We start from the raw sequence: 20,749 nt of genomic DNA, 5'->3' as shown, positions 1-20,749 counted from the left end.
TCTGATTGGGTACAGGTGATGCAGGATGAACTCAATGAGTTCGAGCAAAACAAAGTGTGTCGATTGATTCCAACACCAAAGAATGCTTCTGTGGTTGGACTAAAGTGGGTTTTCAGGAACAAGATGTATAAGGAAGGAAATGTGATTCGCAACACGGAAAGATTGGTTATGAAAGGTTACTGTCAAGAAGAAGGCTTAGATTATGAAGAGACATTCGCTCTAGTAGCAAGGCTAGAATCGGTTTGTATTTTTCTCGCTTATGTTGCACACAAGAACTTTGAAGTATACCAAATTGATGTGAAGTGCGCCTTCTTAAATGGAGAACTGGAAGAGATGGTGTATGTAGAGCAACCACCGGGTTTCGTGAATGAGAATTATCCAGATCACTGCTACATTCTGGACAAGGATGTCTATGGTCTCAAGCAAGCACCAAGGGCATGGTATGAAACTCTAACTAGATTTCTCAAAATGCCAAAGTTTAAACAAGGTTCGGTTGACCCAACCTTCTTTCATAAGAAAGAGGGTGACCACCTTATGATCATTCAAATTTACGTTGATGATATCATCTTCGGTTCCATAAATCCTAGCTTAACAACTGAGTTTAGGGAGTTGATGGAAACTAAATTTGAAATATTAAATTTTTCCTTGGCTTGAATGTTAGACAGGGACCCGAAGGAATTTTCATTAATCAAGAGGTCTACACAAAAACCTTGCTTTCCAAGTTTGGAATGATGGGAGATTCAAAAGTAAAGGTTCCTATGGCGTTTGGCATGAAGTTAACACCTTCTTTGGATAAACCAGTTGTTGACATGACCTTTTATTGTCAGATGATAGGGTGCGTAATGTATCTAACAGCAAGTCAACCAGACATAATGTTCTTTGTTTGCTATTGTGCTAGGTTTCAAGCTAATCCACGCAAAGCTCACCTGCTGGCTGTGAAAAATATCTTTCGATACCTGAAGTGAACCTCCTCTCTCAGTCTATGGTACCCAGTCAAGTCAGGGTTCTTTTTCCAAGCTTTCTTAGATGCTGATCTCGGAGGATGTGGAATGGACCGAAAGATTACCACTGGAGGATGCCAATTTCTGGATAGCAAACTGGTTAGCTAGCAGTCAAAGAAACAAACTTGTGTCTCTCTCTCCACTGCTGAAGCACAATATATAGTCGCAACATCGTACACATCTTAGGTCATTTGTATACAAAGTCAACTTCGAGACTATGGCCTGAATATGAAGAAAATCCGTGTATATTGTGACTCAGAGAATGCAATTAGGATTTGTCATAACCCAGTGCAACATTCAAAGACCAAACACATAGCACTGAGGTATCACTTTATCAAGGATCATATGCAAGATGACAATGTAGAAATTCATTTGGTAAGAACCACTGATCAATTGGCTGACATCTTTACTAAGGCCTTGCCTGAAGCAAGTTTTAATAAAATCCTACAAGGATTTGGCATGATGGAAGTTGAATCTGTACCGAAATCACTTTCGCCTCAATAGAAGTTGGAAGCGAAATAGAGCAAACGCTCGGTCCATTTCGGGGTTGGTTCTTTTGGGAACCGAAATGAACCCACCGCTCAGTCCATTTCTCGTTCGATTTTACTGGGCTCGGTTTGCTTTTCATCTTCAAGTGGTGGTTTCGGTTGTATAGTATGTACACTCTCTTTTCTCGTAATTTATTTTATGTTTTTCCTTTTGTTTTCATAAAATCCAAAAATATTTTTCTTTCTGTTTTTATTTCTTTTCAGAAAATTCAAATCATAATTCAAAATATTTTCTTTCATTTCATTTCAATTTACTTTAGTCTTAATCTAATTCGTGTATAAGGATAGTTCTCAATGATGGAGTTGGGGCAGGTATAATTCTTTATCTTTGTATTAGCGAAGTGTCCCTAGAAGCATGCTGCTACATGTAGACCGAAGCCTCCAAGATTCTGAGTGAAGCCTTAATGATTCAATCTAAACCTATCGTTTCTTCCCAAATAGGTTGCTAAATTCACTCAACTCATGAGCTACCATCCTCTTCTCACATTGAGTTAAGAGTTTTCTACGTTGTCATTCTTAATAAGCAGAGGTACTTTCGACTCTTTAACAACCTCGTTTTTCTCCATCACATTTCGTCTCACAATTGTAACCCTTGAGACTCTCAGCAATTACCACTGAGGTTTATGGTTTCACAACTTCTTCGTTCATGATCTTAGATACGTTTACCACGTGCTGAGTGAAACCCAAAATCAAATACCTTGAATGAATTGATGGTGAACACTACAATGTTCAAGCTGTTACTTGTTACCCAGATAGAATCTCTTTTTATTTTTGAGTGAGCTTTATTAAATTGTCTTCTACTAAGACGTTTCTTCCTATAAGATCCAAATTCTTTTTTTTTTGGGATTCCTAATAATCTCCTAGTCACTTTAAAGTTATCCCACGTACTTGTTCAACATGCCAAATCGGTCTCACAAGTACTTAATCCTACTTCCGGTCTTATTTTAAGTATCGAAGTTTGGTTGAAGATAAACCACCCGTTAAAGCCTATACTTGAAAAGATGCCTTTCAATGTTTCTTAAAAAACATTTGATCGTATTTTAAGGGAAATCACACCGACACTTCTCAGTCTCTCTTGACTTTGAAGGAAGAGATTTGTGCCCGGGATTGCTCAGTTTATGTCTTCCAAACATCACATTTATCCCACACACATCTTGATTTATTTCTTTTTCTTTGGCACACCCTTACACGAAGATCTTTATGATTTTCCAAAATCTTGTTGGTGGTACTAATGACAATTTTCAGTTTGGCACTTTCAGTTCTAAAGGCTCAAGAGCTTTATTTTCTTATGAAGGAACGAGGATTGTTTACTATAAAGCGAATGACCGCGTCTTGTTTATAGCTGACTCTATACTGGAAATTAAGGAGATGGTAATCGAATAAGAATTCCACATGGGATAGGATTTGGGCGCGTGAATTTGAAATGTTTCCTATACCCACGCTTGCTGGCGTAATTCTAGGAATTCCAAGCTGTCAAATCACGCTTTTTCAGGCGCCGTTTCAGAGATCGTATCATCATCACAGAGGATTCTTTCTCTATCCAGGCAATGGTATAAAATGGGGTCTCACACGTACTGTACCTTCTCACCTTCTTCTACCTCTCTCCCGATTACAACTATTCATCTTCTTCTTCACAGCAATAATGGCAGAATCCTCATCTGTTTAAGAACAAACTACTTCATCTACTTTACTTTCAATCAAACCCAATCAGAACCTCATCATTCAGCCGAATCCATTTGTCTATGATTCATATATGCTTCACGTGGTAGAATGTCTCAAATATTTGCCATTGGTGATTGCACTTACACATGTCGAATCAATGCTAATGTCCCTTCTTTCTCAAGTATATTCGACGGCATCGTATGACAAACAAAAAGAGAGGATCTTCTTTGATAACTTCATTCATAAAACCTCTGTATCAAAGACACGGTTTTGTACCCTTCTAAGGCTTGCTACTGATGCATCTGTAATCTCTCCAAATTTTATAACCACATCTCAGCTGTTTTCAATGTTTTATGAGACGGGGTACACCAACGTTCTTACCACTGTAACGAAATTTAAGAAGTCGTGTTTGCCTCCACAACAGAATGGTTTGCTTGCTTTGTTCTACAAGGGGTTGGTTGAACGGGTTGCTAGGTCAGACGGGGCAGGTAAGGGTTTCATGACCATTCTCTATGGTCTCTACAACGACATCCATCTGGATTATGGATCGTTGATTTGGTCGCAGCTGGTGCAAAGCCTCAACTCTTCTTCCAAGCATTCAGAGATATCTTGTGGTCGTTTTTGGACGATCATCACCTGTCGGGCCATTGAGAAGTTTCAGATTCCCATTATGACAGATGCTCTTTTGTCTTCAATTTCTACCTTCCACACAACAAAGATTAATGTTTCTGATCGCACCAAGTTTCTATTCGTCGGTTCTATTCTAGAGTCGATGAGCCATTGTGTCTCCAGCGAAAGCAAAGTTATGGCTGACTACAAAAAGTTAACTACTTCAGGTCCTCGCCAACTAACTCCGGAGATACAAAGTGTTCTGGATGCAGCTGATAAACCAGCAAAGAGAGGGAAGAAGACAGAAACCAAGAAACCTGAAACCGAAGGTCCCTCTTCATCGAAAAAGAAAAAATCAAATAAAGCTGCCCCTTCAGCTCCAAAACAGAAAAAGGTGAAGAAAATGGCTAAAAGACCGAAGGCACCTTCGCCTGTAGATTCTAATAACAACGAAAAATCTGCTGAGGAAGATGAGGATGTTCATCAAGAAGACTCACCAAGGGGAAATACTCCTCCTCAGTCTCCAACTCCTCAGGTACAAGATCATATACCTACTCCTTCTCCTTCTCCAAAAGAAACCACTATACTAATCTCTATTGCTCCCATTCAACCACCTGTTTCTTCTCAACCAATTTCAACTACTCCACTTCCACCTCCAGTTCTCTTATAAGCAACAACAACAACCACTAATATTAGACATTCGGTAGATGTCAACGTATCTGATACGGGGGCACATACCATTGGTGTTTCAACCCCTGTCACCACCAAACCATTTTCACCATCTTCTTCGACGGAATCGAAACCTATTTTGGGAGGATCCAACTTTGAGTTTGACTCAACATATTACAGTCCCTATCGCCTTCCCAACAATGATGAAGATGAAGCTCCAGTGATGAAGCAACAACTACAGAGTGTTCATGAAAAGCTTGATAAGTTGCTCGCTTCTCCATATTCTTATTCTAATGTGGTGCTGAAGGCCTTTCTTGATATAGCCTTGCAACAATATACTTCTTCAATTAACAAATCCACTGATGCAGTCAAGGCGTCCACATTGTCTTGCAAGAAAGCCACATCAGAAGTGATGACAGTTGTTCAAGAATCTAAAATCTTTCTAGATTCATGTCATGTCGATCCTAATGTAGCAAAAATTAATGCTTCTGTCGATAATATCTCTAGATCACTCCAAGAATAGAAACTCAAGTTTGATGTTGTTCGTTCTGCGCTCAAAGATGATCACAGTTCTCTTCTCTCTTCAGTCAACTCTCAGCTTGAAAAAATGAAGGATGATCTTTTCATCGACAACAAGCTTAAGGAGAACCTTGCCCAAAATTCTTCACAACTGGAAGTTCAAACTGCAAATCTTGCTCATGCTCAAATGAAAATTACATCACTTAAAACTGAGCGATCGATTCTCAAAAGTTGTGTTAGGGATGTTCTATCCATTCTGAGTAATCTTGTGAATGCTAATGATTATTCCCTTACCTTACAATCAGGAATCACTTAACTGCCAAACTGTTTCCTGCAATTCAAATGTTAAGTCAAATGCAGGGTGTTCCAGAACTGATGGTTTCTTCGAAACAAGGGGGAGAAACTCAATATACCTCAACTCTATCCAAAATTATTACTCAAACCGAACCGAAGGTTAATATAGCTTCGGGTTCTGGGCATGAAAATTTGAAATGTATTATTGTTGATGATGATGAGGAGGAGGAGGAGGGAGAGACAATAGTTGAGGCGTTAAAGCGAAAGAAAAGAGATACAGAACTTGATGAAAACCTGAAGATAGATAGAGCAGAAGAAGAGAAAGAGAGAAAACTAAAAGAAGCTCATGATGCTATGATCTGCAAACATGATCTTTTTCCCACCTGAACTAGGGAGAGACTGATAAACAAAGCAATTGTGTGTCCTAATGTCTATTGGTTGGAGCCGGTTGCTTCATTTGATTTCAATAATACAAGGGACTCACTGTTTGATATGCCAATTACTTATCGGGCATTTGTGTTTCACTGCTTTGATCCTAGAACCGAAGTCCCTTCTCCACACCCGAAGGTAGATAAAGATTTGGTTGATTACTATCTGGAATTTTCTCAACCTCAGTATCTGACATGGAGTGCTCAAAAGATAATATCTATCAAGGTTTTTAAACCAACTATTGCTAAGAAATTCATAAACATGAAGTTCAGGGTAACCCAGGGATCTGATGACTCAGTGCATATGATCACTTTGGCTAATCTTCCAAATCTAAATCCAAATGACTGGATTTTTCTTTTCAACATTCTACTCACTAGCCCAGAACATTATGAGCTGATCCTTGATCATATAAAGAGGATGTTGGCTTCCTATATCCATAAAGTTGCAAAGATGGATCAGGAAGTGGCTGCTGTTCTGAGAAAGAAGCCAACAGTGAAACCTATCGGAAAGCCAAGTGATTTTAACAAGATGAAGATGGGAAAGATTGATCCAAAACATCTCACTGTTATGTTCACCAGAGGCGAAGGTGAAAAATTACTTTTCGCTCTTGCTGACAAGCATCTGTTCTCTACTTCTTTCCTGGAGCATGTTCTCGATATCACTCACCAATGCAAACACAACAGTGATTCAGACAAAAAGAATTTTTCTGACATGCTTCAGTGGTACATACACTTTCGCCAAACCCTTCTGGCCATCATACCGAAGGTGTTTAAGACGCTAAAGAAGTCTGCTCCATCTCAACCGAACTAAAGTCTCACCTCTATTGACGCATAAGGAGAGATTGTTAGGATTGTGGAGTTGCATCATATGGGCTTATTGTTATAGTTTTGATTATCCGGTTTGGGCCTGTCCAACCGTGTTTATTTTGATTAGGGTTTTAGTATTTAAGGTGCATGCATGCATCCTTTGTAATTATCTCTTTCATTTAATGTTCTCAGAATTGTACTACAAACCCTAGCTCACCTATATAGTGGAATTTCTTCATCGAGCTCTGTTGAGGCATGACTATTCTTGAATCACTAAGCTATATTTTGATTCTATCCTTTGGTCTCAATGTTTTTTTGTTTGTTTGTTTTACTGATTAACATATTAAAGATCTAATCGATCTAAGAGTTTTCAACTCATCAACCATGAATTAATTGACAGTCGGATTAGTGTATCCTACCCTAAGCCCACAACCAAACAAAGAACAAGAGTCAAGGTTATCCTCAATAGTCCTAAGTCCATTAAAGCATACTTATACAATAATACATAAATTAATATGGTTTTGAAAGTAAAAGAGTTTTACAAGAGTTTAAAAGCAGTTTAAAAAAGGTTTTATAATGAAGTCTAACAATGTTTCAAAGTAGTTTGAAAATGAGTTTGAACAAGATGTTTATACTAACACAATTTCAATTGTGTTCACTTGTATCCCCCCTAAGGGCATTTATGTGACATCCCCAATTTCACGGCCAGAAAAAGACCGATTTGTTTATGCTTTATTTTATAAAATCAAAGTAATCCTTTGATTAAAAGAGTTGCGGAATTTGTTCCCAAAATAAAATATGATAAAATAAAATTTATCAAATCATTTCTTAAAGAAATGCATTTTCATTAAATAACAAAATCTCGGGATGTCATGTTCCAATACAGACCAAAAGCATAAACAATATAAAATAGACCTTACAACAGTTATTTATAACTACTGATCTATAATCCAAAATCTCTCATCAAGTCCACCGACTTATACCCTTGTGTGATTACCTGTAATTCAAAGAAAACTGAGTGGGCCAGGCTTGGGAGCCTGGTGAGCATATAGGGTTTTCAACCCACAATAATATAATTATTATATCTAATCATTAAACAATCAACCCAATTACCCATCCCAATTATCTTCTTTAATTCTTAATGTTTTACCCTAAGAATCAACTATCCTTCAATCATTAATTCCTAAGGATTAACCCAAGGAATTGGCACAAAATCCATCGCTACATAAGGCGCATCTGCCAAGGTTATCCTTTAAGCGCCTCTGCCTGGATTACAACATACACTATTAGGCGCATCTACCGACATTATCACATTCTATTTTAGGTACATTTGTCGACATTATCCTTTAAGAGCATCTGCCAGGATTACAACATTCACAATTAGGCAGATCTGCCGACATTATTCTTAAGTGCATCTGCTAGTATTATCATATTCTCTATTTGGTGCATCTGCCAAAATTATTCCTAAGCGCATCTGCTAGAATTATTACATTCACTATTGGTGTATCTGCCAATATTATTCTTAATCATCTTTTGCACCTCATCATTTATCTACCCATGTTTTCCCTAATATAATAGTAGATATAAAACACATATACAGTTTAACTTATTTAAAACCTGTACCAAACATTGCATTCAACACCAATCTCAAATAAACAAACAACTTATTAACACATATCACGTATTTTATAGTAAATACTTCGTATTCAACACTCATCTCAGATAAACAAACAACTTATTCACTTCGTGAACACTGTATTCACGTCATGAACTCTGACAGTTTTGGGGTTTCGCGCCCCGAACTTCTAAAATTGATAACTTTCGCATACGAACTCTGTTTTCGACGTTCTTTATATCCACATGTAGGTAAAAAAAGATCTACAACTTTCATTTAGACTTCGTTGGCTAATTTTGAATTTAATTTTAATATATTATTAATATATTATTTTTAGTAGGCTGGGATAAGAAAAATCCGTTCGAAATTCATAACTGCTTCATCTGAACTTCGTTTGGTCTGTCTTTTTATCGTTGGACTACTATTGATGAGATCTTCAATTCTCATTTAGAAAGTTTTGGCTAAATATCACTCGACCTCAATCTTGAGTTTCGGGTTGCATACTGTTAATGCTGAAACTTCGAAAAATCATAACTTATTCATACGAAGTCAAAATCAGACGTTTTTTATGCACGATCTTGGTTTAATGTATTCTATGACTCTCATATAGATTGCTAAGGCAAAATATCGCTCTAACGTAAATTCACTATTTACGTCGCGCTGTATTGTACCGATTCTGTTGCGAAACTTCGACAGGTCATAACTTCTTCGTTATAACTTGGATTTCGGCGTTCTTTATATGTACGGAATCCTTGTAATATATACTAAAAATTAGTTAAGATTAATCCTTATAAATAATCTTCCATCAAAAAGTCATTTTTGATGTTTATCGTCTCTAAATTAAATAGTCCGGATCTACGGGCGTTACAATTTAAAACAATTTAAAAGGTTGATTGTAGGGGTATGGACTCACTTGTAGTGAGTGGTTTGACTAAAAGATCGGATAAGGATGCTGAGTGTTAAGTGAAATCTCGGGGAACAAGCGGATCCTAATAAGCATATATATATATATATATATATATATATATATATATATATATATATATATATAATGGTACATATATGTATATAATTAGTGTTTATACAACTAATCATGTAAGGGAAAACACCTTATGGACAAGGAAACACTTGAATGGAAGGGTATAAATCACATATGATTGTATATAAGAGGTGTATGGCCACATGATGGAGTTTACGGCCAAGGGTTCACGACTCTTTGTGTTTACGGCCATAGGGTTTACGGCCCTATGAGTTTACGGCCGTAAACTCATGAAGTCTTGTGCCAAAGTGGTGTTTTAAGGTCTTACAAGCATTCCCTATGTTTTCTTGGCCCTAGGTTTGGACTTAGATGAGTTTGAAGGCCAAAACATGAACCAACACAAGGGTTTACGGCCATGCAAGGGTTTACGGTCGTAAACTCTTGGTGCTCATGCTCTAAATGATGTTTTAGTACAAGAAATTGGATGTTTACCAATCCTAACTAGGAAATGGATGAAATACTTACACTTTGGAGGCTTGGGGGGGGGGGGGGGGCTCACGGCCCAAGAACTAGTGAGTGTTCTTGGTGAGAATGATGAACACATGACGATCTACCCAAAAACATGATTTTCATGGATGGAATCAATGGGTGATACAAGATTAAGAAGGATAACACTTAATAAAATGGAAGAAATGCTTACATTTTGGAGGTTGAGAGCAAATCCGATTTCTTGAGTTAGAGGTGGAAAAAGAGGTGAAGGAAGAAGGCATCTCATACTTATAGGGATGAGTTCACGGCCAAGGAGGGGTTTACGACCATAAACTCCTTATGTTGGAGTTTTCGGCTTGTGAGTTGCACCCTGAACTCGTACGATACTTCCCAATGTTATATCCTTTAAGGTACTAGGCTTAACACACTCAAACAGACCTCTAATAAGGCTAAAAGATAGCTAAAAGCAAGTCTGACTTTGATTGAATCGAATGGATGTACAAGATAAGAATTTTGGGTTGTCACATTTATCCCTTCAACTTGTTAAACTGTACACATTCTATCCTTATGACCGGCTACTCCAGATTAGCAACTAAAAATGACTTAATAGGGTAATATATTTCTCACTTTGTATACATTCAGGCCTGAATTATTTTGTATACATTTAGTCATTTATATTTTTATTGTTGCAAAATAAGTCATTTTTGTTTTTATACTCATGCATTACTTATGAATGATTTCTTTATGTTTTTCTCACGACATCTTATATGGGACAATCATTAATGAGGTGTTTGGGCTTTTGATGTTTATGTCCATCGTGATATTGTTTATTTAGTTGCTTAGGTTATGTCTTCTGAACGTCATAACTTCATCATACGATCTCGGATTTTAATGATCTTTATATCCGTGCGTTCGTATTTTAGTCTACTGCAACTTTCGTTTAGATTACTCCCGTTAAAAAATAATATTTTTACTTATGATCTTTATATTCATATGTTTTTTATGAATGCATGCATGATTTTTTTAATAAAATCGTAAGTAAATGTATATTACATTCTAAGTAATATGTACAAAAGTTGTAGTAGACTCAAAAATAGAACATGTGGATATAAAAATCATTAAAATTTTATATCGTATGAAAAAGTTACGCCGTTTAGAATACAAGAGTTAAACCAAACCACAAGACTTACATAACCAAGCAGTCAAGGTCACGATGGATATAAGCATGAACAACCCCAAACACTTCATCAATGATTGTCTCACGTAAGATGTCGTGAGAAAAAACCTAAAGAAATCATTCATAAGTACTGTATGAGTACAAAAACAAAAATGACTTATTTTGAAACAAAAAAAATATTACGGACTAAATGTGTATAAAAATATTAAGGATTAAATGTGTACAAAATGAGAAAAATATTTCCCTATTAAGTTATTTTTTCCAACTAACCTGAAATAAACAGTCATAATGATTCAATGTGTACAGTTTAAGAAGTTAAAGGGATAAATGTGATTGAAAAAAAATCAGTGATCAATGACAAATCAAAAAATACATTATCCTTTTAAATCATATCCCTGTGTATGTAATTAATGTTTATTATATATATAGATATCTTTGTTATAAATATGATTTAAATATGATTTGCTGGAATTACGTGATTAAGACGAAGATAAATATGGTTTGAAATTCGAAATTTTGATGTCAATGTAATCCTTGCATTTAATCGGTTTAATTTTGTTCTTGATTCATTTAATTGGTTTTCAGAAATAATATGTCGAAAATTAGGTGAATATATTTTATATGATTTATTGTATAGGATTTTAATTAATATGGATGAAAGTTAAGATACTCATAGAAAAATAGACGGAGATGCCATCTGATAAAAATGATCAAATTTATTAAAATATATGGACGGATGGATGGATAGATGGATTATTATTATTATTATTATTATTATTATTATTATTATTATTATTATTATTATGGATGGATTATTATTATTATTATTATTATTATTATTATTATTATTATTATTACACTAAGATAATAATCTATTTTCATATCTATATATCTAAACGCAAAATTAATAGATGATGTAAATAACTTAATTATAATCTTAATTTTTAAATTATATTTAACCTTAAATATCTATCACCAAAATAAATATTTATATACTGTCTATATTTTTCTTATTATAAAGCTTTTCTTGTATATTCAATAAAAAAGCAACCTATATTTTATAAACAATCAAAACTTGATTTTATCAAAATCCAATTGCTATATATAAGAATACGTATGTACTTGATTCGTGATAAACTCTGTTTGGTGACAAAATTTAGTTGTAACAAACAAGGTGATAAGATGCAAAACGATGATGAAATATGTGAATGAGTGCAAAGCTACGTGTCAACTCCATAAGACCGCAAATTACACGTGTCATTAATTTAAAAACGTTATTTAGATAGTCATTAGTTTCCTAAACATGCACTAAACTCCAAAATACCCAACGTATGCTCTCCCGGGTAATAAGCGGTAGCCATCGTCATCGTCGGTCAGAGCAATTTTCCGAAAAAGAATTGGAAACCGTGGAATATTAATGCTGTTTCAATCTAATTTTGTACGGAAAATGATTTTTGAGGGTAGTTTTTGTTGTTTTGTCCCTTTTTTTTATTATTTTTTTATTTTTTAATATAATTTGACCATTTTTATTTGTTAAACATGTTTATATATTACGATTATCATGTCTTTTTTATATCTTCGTATATTACTATTGTCATCGACTGTAATAGGTGATAATGATAATATGTAAATATATTTAACACGTTAAATGATTAAATATGTAAAAAAAATAAAATTATCTAAATATGAACAAAACAAAAAATCAATTAACATGATAAATAAAACAAAAAATCAATTAACATGATAAATTATTTTTCCCACTTTTAATAGCGATTTTATTTTTTTTAAAATATCAATAATGTAGTAAATATTAATTAAATATTGATGGCTTCTAAACTTTAGTTTTTAATTATTATATATATACTAAAGTTCTCAATAAAAGGAATAGTAAACTTATCATTTTTTTGGTAGAATTTGTTTATGCACTTTGCTCCTTATTTTTTACTTATTTTGATATTTTTGGTCATTGTAATCAATATTTTTGCACATTTTAGGAATCTTTTAATATTTAAAGTTTGACCACAAAACTTTAACGTTTTGACAACTTTGATCCATTTTCTAAAAATTTGCTAATTCCTAACCCTTTAATTCTTTAGCCATTTTGACACTTCTGATCATTGCAGTCAAAAACTTTTACATTTTTTCATAAAAACATGAAAAAAGAATTTCGGGGCAAAGCCGAGGCTTTTCATTCTTGCACTTTCTACGTTTGCCATATTTATCGATTCGGAATCAACATTGAAAGCTTTTGACCTCCGTGTAACGGAGGTAACATTTCTAGTTAATAAATATGTTTTTATTTTGTGAAATATTTTAGACGCGATCATGGTCTATTTGTTGTCGTGTTTTTAAATAACTATTATAATTTATATTTTAGATTTTAAATTTGAGAAACTAAATATTCTTTATAAATATTATTCTATCATTTTTAGAGGATAACAATCTTAATAAAAATTTATTATTTCTATTAAATATAATAAGTGTAAAAATATTAAGTGAAAAATATATTATTTATATTAAATATAATAAGTATCAAAATATTAAGGGAAAAGGAAGATCGTAGGACCTTTTGATCAGATTGGACCAGTCTCAACTGGTTTGGTCAAAGGTCCACTAATTTCTACAAAACCGATTCAGTCTAATAGTCGGCCCAATCTAGTTTCAATCTGATTCGGTCAAAATGCCCAACCTACAACCGTAATAGATAAACTAACTTTCGGTGGGCTTCAACGAGCCGTACCATATGTTAGATTATTAAGATTTTGGGCTTTTACTAATATTGAGTCTTATGTTGGTCCATTAGCTAGTCTATATATTATTTATTTTCCTTTCATTGTATCTTGTACTTCTCATTTGATAATAATATAAAACCTTATCTGTTTTATGTCTTGATATTTTACATTGTATGAGAGCTCTGTTTGATTATATGTATTTTTGTTTTTGGGGGCGAGTTGTAACAAACACAACATTGCACGGATTTTTGAAAATTTTTGCAATTTTGGGAATGATTTTCTTGCTTGTTTTTGTATTCCGTTTGATTTGATTTGATCGTTTTGTCGATTTCGAAGGTTTCGTTTCATCTGTTCATTTTCTTGATTTAGAGATCTTGATTGTTGCTGCTGCTACTCGTATTTACTATTGTTTTGGTTATTCTTGTTTGACTGATATTGGAAATGTGACCTCGAGAGATGAGTCTCTTCAGTCCATTAGTATCCAACTCGGTGGAAAGAATTATGTCTATTGGAGTTATGTTACGGAAAATTTATTGCGAGGAAAGACTATGTGGGATATTGTTATAGGTGACACGAAGAAACCAACAGGACAGAAGGCTACTAATTATGCAACCTTACTAGATTTCTGAGAGACTGGTAACTCCAAGATCATTACTTGGATTAATAATTCTGTTATACAGTCTAGTGGTACTCAGTTGGCCATGTATGACACAGGAAAGGAGGTTTAGGATCGCTTGGCTAGACTGTATACTCACTTTAACTTTGCAAAGCAGTATCAATTAGAGTTAGATAGTTGAGCGCTCCAATAGAACAATCTCAGTATTCAGGAATTTTATGCAAGTATGTCGGATTTGTAGGGTTGGCTCTTAACAACCTGACGTGTTGAAGGCTTTTAAACCTTATATTGATAGAATGGAAGATCAACGTTTGGTTCAGTACTTGATAGCATTACATTTAGATTTTGAAGGCTTGCATGGATAATATTGCATCGCACACCTCATACTACAATTTATTCGGTTGTTGAAGAGTTGATTGCTAAAGAAACTCGTATCAAGTCCCATGCTAACAAAGGTCCCAAGACAGCCACTCCTATTGTCTTTGTTGTTCTACAATGACCTCGGTTTTCAAACTAGAATCATCTGTAACGACCCGATTTTCAAAGCGAAAATTTCATTTTTGCTTAACCAAAACACGTTTCCATGAATTACAAAATCCCATATATAATTGTTTTCAAAATCATATCAATTACAACTTTTATTTAAAATATCAGAGTATCCATAAAACGCCTGTGTTAGAGTGCACGCCGCGTCATCACACCTTACCCTTGCCCTAGGGATCCGGTGTACCTGAAACAAATCCACAGCCTGTAAGTTAATGTTTAGTGAGTTCCCCAGAGCATAACCCACACATAATCCTCATAACACATATCATATTAGCTATAAAGCTACACGTACCACATAAGCCATGCATACATAAACCTTTAAGAATGTTGTGGGCTCCCTCCAGTGTCTTACAACTTCATGTCATGGGCTACCCCACATGGTCTTTACCTGGGAATACCATGGGCTACCCTACATGGTCTTATATCCAACAGCCACGGGCTCCCCCCGGGGACTTTCATGCAATACCATATATAATCAACCTTGCATATCATATCACGGAAGTGTCTAACATACTACATACACATACATAAAACTTTAAGAATGTCGTGTGCTCCCCCCATGGTCTTATACCATCGTCCCATGGCTACCCTACATGGTCTTTACTTGGGAATGCCATGGGCTACCCCACATGGTCTTATATCTAATTGCCACGGACTCCCCCGGGTCTTCCATGAAATAACATATAATCACTAGCATGCTACTTAACACGAAGATAACAATCGTACCACATATCTCTGCAAATGCTAGTGTACCACATAACATAAAATGGGCCGGCCTTTGTGCCTTAGATCCATTGGTACGGTGAGAAGACTCACTTCTCTCGAATGCTGAAACTGACAATGCTAGAACCATATATGTCCCACATGTTGTTCCGACTCAACTGCCTATAAGCATCATAAGATAGACTTGTCAAAATCCCAAAATTACCCTCAAGGTCAACCCTAGTCAACCTTGGTCACAGTCAAAGTCAACACTAAATGTCAATAGTCCACGTTGACCTCAACTTGTCGAGTGCAGCTAGAGACTCGTCGAGTTCCTACCGAGTCCATATAGCTTGATCAAACCTTAGCCAACTCGCCGGGTTGTTTCATCAACTCGACAAGTTCACTTGATATTTAGAAGGCGGGGAAACCCTATCCGTCTCGTCGAGTTCCTAGAGCAACTCGCCGTGTTCCCCTTCTTGTTTGCTAGTTGTGATGATTCACCAAATCCAGGGATTCAAGGGCTTAGATCTAAAACCCTAAGGTGTGTATGAGGATAAAGTTTCCAAGTTTACATTCTAGAACCATTCCAAATGCTTTAAGGCCTTTTTCAAAGGTTGGAAAGCTCCAAAGTAAAACTCTAGGGATCTAAAATCCCCCATTTCCAGAAAGTTTCCTAGTCCTTAAAACGTTCCAAAAATGGAGGCTTTATGGACATGCATGTCCAATGCATGTCCCTAGGTCAAAATGGCCAAAAAGAGGGAAATATGCCCTAAACCCTTGCATGCTTTCCTTGCCCAACCAAAGGCCAGATCTAGCCCACATTGGCACCATTTTGCTCTGGAGATTCGTAAAGTTGCGAACTTTATGAATCTCATGCATGCATTCAACAAGAAGGGTAGGAAATGAAGGGTATAGTCAAGATCTAGCCATATTCTTTGATGAAAATCGAGTCTTGATGACTTAGAGCAATCCACAAGATAACTAGGCTCACGAATGGGTTCTTGGTTTGCTGGATCTTCTCACTATCTCCTTCTTTTTAAGCTTCAAAGGTTACTCTAGCTCACAAAATGGAAGAGAAGGGGGATTAGGGTTAGCACAAACGTTCTTAGGGTTTGGAAGCTGATGGGAGGTCAACCTCAAGGATCTTATGGAGATTATATTGGGTGCGAACCCTAAAATTAGGGTTTTATCATTACAATGTCTACTTGTCGAGTTGGCCTTACAACTCGCTGAGTAGGGTGTAGATCCCGCTTCCTTGAAATGCCGTCTACTCGACGAGTTAGACTCCCAACTCGCCGAGTCCACACACCAAAACCCTAGATCTTAAATAAATTAAGTAACACCTACAACAAGTATTACAAGTCTCCCCCACTTGAACTAGATTTCATCCTCAAAGTCTGCTAGTCCAAACAAGTACGGGTAGTGATCCCGCATCTCGTCCTCCCGCTGCCACGTCCATTCAGAGCCCCTATGGTGCTGTCATTAGACCTTTACCAACTTCACTTCCATATTCTGAAGAACCTTAGTCTTCCTGTCTAAGATGGCAACATACTTGTCGATGTAGTTCAGGCTCTCATCCACCTGGATGTCGTCCAATGAAATGACTGCGGACTCATCAGTGACATACTTCCGAAGCTGTGACACATGGAAGGTGTTGTGAATCTGGCTAAGCTCATCTGAAAAGTCTAGTTGATATGCTACCTTGCCCACTAGGGCCGAAATCCTGAATAGGCTGATATATTAGGGTCCTAGCTTGCCTCTCTTTCAAAACCTGATAACCCCTTCCATGGCGACACTCTCTGTAACACAAAGTCCCCCAACTGGAACTCAAGATGCGATCTCCGCCAGTCAGCATAACTTTTCTGACGGCTCTGTGTGACTCGCAGCCAGTCGCGCACTTGCTTAATCAACCCGGTAGTCTTGAGCACTACCTTAGTGCTCCTGATGACCAGGTGCCCAACCTCGTCCTAACAAACTAGGGTCCTACAACTTCGACCATACAACTTCTAGAATGGTGGTCGGTCGATACTGGCATGCTAACTGTTGTTGTATGAAAATTTTGCCAATGGGAGGAAAGTGTCCCAACTTCCTCCAAAATCCAAAACGCATGCTATAAGCATGTCCTCCAGTGCCTGGATCGTCCTCTCTATTTGTAACGCCCGTAGATCCGGGCTAGTCAATTTAGAGACGATAGGCGTCAAAAATGACTTTTTGATGGAAGATTATTTAGAAGGATTAATCTTAACCAAGTTGTATTATATGTCACAAGGTTTCCGTGCATATAAAGAACACCAAAATCCGAGTTATAACGAAGAAGTTATGACATGTCGAAGTTTCGCGACAGAACCGGCACGACACAACGTGACGTAAATAGTGAATTTACGTTAGAGCGATATTTATCCAAAAAAAATATAAATGAGAATTGAATATCTCATCGATAGTAGTCCAACGATAAAAAGACAGACGAAAATGGAGTTCAGATGAAGGAGTTATGAGTTTATAACGGAGTTTTCCTGTCCCGGCCTACTAAAAATAATATATAAGTAATATAATTATAATATATTAAAAATAAACTCAAAATTAGCCAATGGAGTCTAAACAATAGTTTTAGAGCATAATCTCACCTTCGCGTCGATATAAAGAACGTCGAAAACGGAGTTCATATGCGAAAGTTATGAATTTCTGAAGTTCGGGGCGCGAAACCCCAAAACTGTCAGAGACCACGACGTGGCAAGCAGCACCACGACGTGGCAAGTCTCCTGACACCTCCGGAGTGATGACCAAGCCCACGACGTGGAAAAAGGTTCCACGACGTGGAAAAGGTCATTTTTGCCCTATAAATAGATTTGAAGGGCCAGCCGAGTTTGGTTGCTCATTCTCTCATCTCTCTCCCATATTACATCGATTTACATGCAAAGAAGTACCCCCAAGCCCCGATATTAACCCCGAGACCCGAAGCAAGTCCCGAATCCCGAGATCCCGAGAAGTGCGATTCTCGAGCCGAAGCTCTACCCACGAGAAGTTCGATTTTTGTGGAGATCTTCCAGATCTACCGAAGAATACTACTACTACAAGTCGTAGTGCTGTCCGATCAACTTCTAATCAAGTGAGTGTATAGTCCCTTTCATAAACACGATTATAATACAAGTATTGTTTGAATGTATTAAGTATATGTTTTGGGTGAGTGTGTGGTCACTTTCTTCTAACACATAAATATTAAGTATTTGCTATGAAATACGTGCTATGTGTTTATATATTGTTGTTTATTTGAGATGTTGGTGTAATGGATAAACTATATAGGTTTTAATGAGTTAAACTGTATATGTATTTTGTAACTACAAATATGTTGGGTTGGACATAGGTAGATGAGATCTGTGAGTATGGATTAGATCAAGAGATTAGTTTAGACCCGTGAGTATGGATTAGACCAAGAGGTTAGTTTTAGATCCGAGAGTATGGATCAAGTAAAGAGATAAACTTGCTATTAGTTCGGGAGTATGGATTAAGACTAAGTTAGTTGTCACTAGTCCGGGAGTATGGATTGGGCACAATTATAGATCCCGGAGTATGGATCAGATATGGAGTAAGACTAAATTAATTGTCCCTAGTCCGGGAGTATGGATTAGGCACAGTTATAGATCCGAGAGTATGGATCAGATCATGACTAGGGTAGAGTTAACTGTCTCTATTTCGGGAGTATGGAATGGGTACAATTATTGATCCGGGAGTATGGATCAGATCAGGAGGTTAGTTTTAGAACTGTGAGTATGGATCCGGTAGTTTTAGATCCGCGAGTATGGATAAGGTAATTTTAGATATGTGAGTATGGATCAGGGGAAAATGTTAGTTTTAGATCCGTGAGTATGGATCGGGTGAAAAGGTTAGTTTTAGATCCGTGAGTAGGGATCAGGTAAAGAGGAAAATTTTAGATACGAGAGTTTAGATCGTGTCGTTGTGAGGATCGATGGGGTGGGATAAGAGTTTCCTTTATATGGTGAAAATGTACAAGTTTGAATGTTCTATATTTATAAATCTATGATATAACATTATGGGCTGAAAACCCTATATGCTCACCAGGCTCCCAAGCCTGACCCTCTCAGTTTTATTTGTATCATAGGTATCGATACAAAGACATATTTCACAGAGAGATTTAAAGGAGATATAAATCATTAGTGTAAATAAATGTAAGTTCTGTTTATGCTGATGTGTCTGTATCGGAATATGATATCTCGAGATTGTGTTATATAATGAAAATCCATTTCTTTAAAGGAATGCTTTGATAAATTCTTATCATATTTTGTTTTGGGAACAAATTCGGCAACTGTTTTCTTTAAACGGTTACTCTGATTTATAAAACAAAGAATAAACAAATCGGTCTTTTCTAGCCGAGAAATTGGGGATGTCACAGTTGGTATCAGAGCATTAGTTTAAGCGAACTAGGAATTTGTAGGAAATTTCTAGACTTAAACTTAGAATGCTAAGTAATAATTGTTAGGAGTGTGTCTAAAATATGTTAGGTAGTACACCTAAATTGACACAAGCACTAGTTTATTTTAGGAATGATGCCTAAAATGCTTTTATGTGCTACTTGTTTTGTGTGATATCTAAATTGATGCTATTATTTGTTCGTATCTATGGTCTGTTGCCAACCGGATCTGGAAACCTTATGTGTTTAGGATTCTAAGCGTACGACGACGAAATTAGAACTAGCATGTAAATGTTTTGGGGTGATAAGGAGATTTATATGTTTATCATAATTAAAAACTTTCTTATCTTAAAAATTCTCACTTGGTACACCAAATGTCTGCTTGGATGTACAAGAGGTCATGGTGAAGACTCGTAGATAAATTGAGTAAATGGAGGAAATGAAGAAGGCTTATGATAGTGGATGACACTTATCAGAAGATATCGTAAGAGTGGTATCTTGCCTTTAGAGTATGTCTTATGAAATAACAGTACATTTAGAGGAGTACGGTACGTCTGAAGTACACTTTCGATTGGCAGGATGATGGAACGATTGATGAAATTCTTGAAGTTGTCTTATCGTCTGGTATTTCCATCACCAATCGAGTTGAAGTAGAGTTGATGATTGAAGATTGAGCAATGAAGAAGTCCTAGTAGAGTCTAGGGAAATTGGTTATGATTATTTGGACACATTTGTATGTGCTAAATTGTTTTGTGATTTTCTTGTATGGTGACTTGGTCGACTGCGGGACAATACTTGGGACGAGTATGAGTAGGCGTGAAAGGTAGTAGATGCATATACTACCAGAAGCACATGACTCACACTTGGATCAGGGAAAGTCACAAGGTTACCAAGAAGCTAGTAATTGATTCCATTTTATTCCGGTAT

Source organism: Lactuca saligna, chromosome 4, assembly GCF_052625555.1.
Source record: "Lactuca saligna cultivar CGN05327 chromosome 4, ASM5262555v1, whole genome shotgun sequence".
In the NCBI taxonomy this organism is placed as follows: Eukaryota; Viridiplantae; Streptophyta; class Magnoliopsida; order Asterales; family Asteraceae; genus Lactuca; species Lactuca saligna.
This window is presented reverse-complemented; position numbering follows the sequence as displayed.